Source organism: Neopelma chrysocephalum, unplaced genomic scaffold, assembly GCF_003984885.1.
Source record: "Neopelma chrysocephalum unplaced genomic scaffold, ASM398488v2 Primary Assembly neopelma1_96710, whole genome shotgun sequence".
Classification (NCBI taxonomy): domain Eukaryota; kingdom Metazoa; phylum Chordata; class Aves; order Passeriformes; family Pipridae; genus Neopelma; species Neopelma chrysocephalum.
This window is the reverse complement of record NW_020925354.1, coordinates 967,431-969,006: the sequence shown is the minus strand read 5'-3', so window position 1 is coordinate 969,006 and position 1,576 is coordinate 967,431.

Below are 1,576 nucleotides of genomic sequence, written 5' to 3'. Positions count from 1 at the left end.
GGGGGAAGTTTGGTTTTTCAGTTCTTACCCCCCGAAACTCTGTCTCTGCAGTGGCTCAGTTCTCTTGTCCTGCTTTCTGCTGCTGGCGCTTTTCTCTCTTTCCTTGCAGGAGTTCTCTCTGTGTTGCTGCATGCTGGCTTCTGCTGTTTCTTATCTCTTGGCTCACTGCCACCATTTCTCCGTCCACTGCTGCTCCGTCACCACTCCCAGCGTCTCCCACTGCTGCCTACCAGGGAGAAACTCCCCCAGCTCCTAGCCACAGGTACTCAGCCCAGTCTAACACTGTTCCGAATCCCTGCAGCCCCCCCAGCCGGGGCTGGGGGTGTGGGGGGGCAGAGCCCCAAGGGGCTCCGAGCCCCTTCCTCGTGGCCTCACAACATGGCCACTTTTCTACTAAACCACCAGTACCACTGCTTCTTTTCCGGTCCAGAGATATATGTTTATATTTTACAGGAGCACTGATTGGGTCAAACCCCAAGGGCCACCACCCCCTGGGGGTTACAACTTTCCTAGTTTCAGGGGGAAAACCTGGCTCAAACCACTACATTTAGTGAGCCATATAGCAGTAGGTTGATGGCAGTAACTAAAAACAGAGTGACAGAAGAAGCAGTTCAACCAGTTGCCTTGTTGAGGTCCCTCTTTCATTTTAAGTCCACAGTTTTCCCAAAATGGACAATATGAAATATACAGATAAGGGAGATAAAACCAGATGCCAGAGATACAACTCTGACATATCTTCGTCTTTGACATAGGAAGAATTCATACTGCTGTCATAGCTGAGTGCTTTGCAAGTTTTAATGCCTTTAGCTCTTTATCCCTGTGATAAATTGATTTACTTGTATGGATGTATGCAGCTAACCTTGTTCACAACCAGCCCTAGCTAAGCTCAAAATATTGCAAATATTGGCCATTTTTTTTCACAGAAGAAAAGGTACAAAATCCTCCCTTACAAAACCACACTTACTATGATAATTAAGATATCCGGTCCTGAACACCAGAAGGGAAGTGTGATCTCTGCTGTCTGGTCCTCATCTAGTTAGGTGTTTCCTTCTAAGACATAAACAACCCCCTCAACTATCTCTATCAAAAAGCTATCTCTGTGGGTATTTACTAGCATAGAACTAAAGCTTTCAAATACCCTTTTTAGACTAGATATGAAGGTTCTCCTCATCAAAAATTGTGTTATTTATTTTCCTTGAATAAACAAACCACTTCATATGTAATTTTCTCTGATCAAATTAAACAATTTCTTGCTAAGGCCTAGATGTAAGCTAAAGTCAAACATATGAATTCAGGAACATTTTGTTCTTTCTGACAATGAAATATTACCACAGCATTCAAAACAATATAAATCAGTACACTATTTCCCAATTAAGATAATTTTGTTAAACAAGTTGATTCAGTTGGCACCATAACAGATTTTCAGTCTTTTGTATGCTTTTTTTCTTCTTAATAGCAAAATAATTTAATTTTGATTAAATAGTCTTGGTGAAGGTGCAATTTCTCTATTTATTCTCTGATAAAACAGGAGTCAGAGCCACACTGATTTGCAATCTCAGCCTTATCTAGTCTCTGT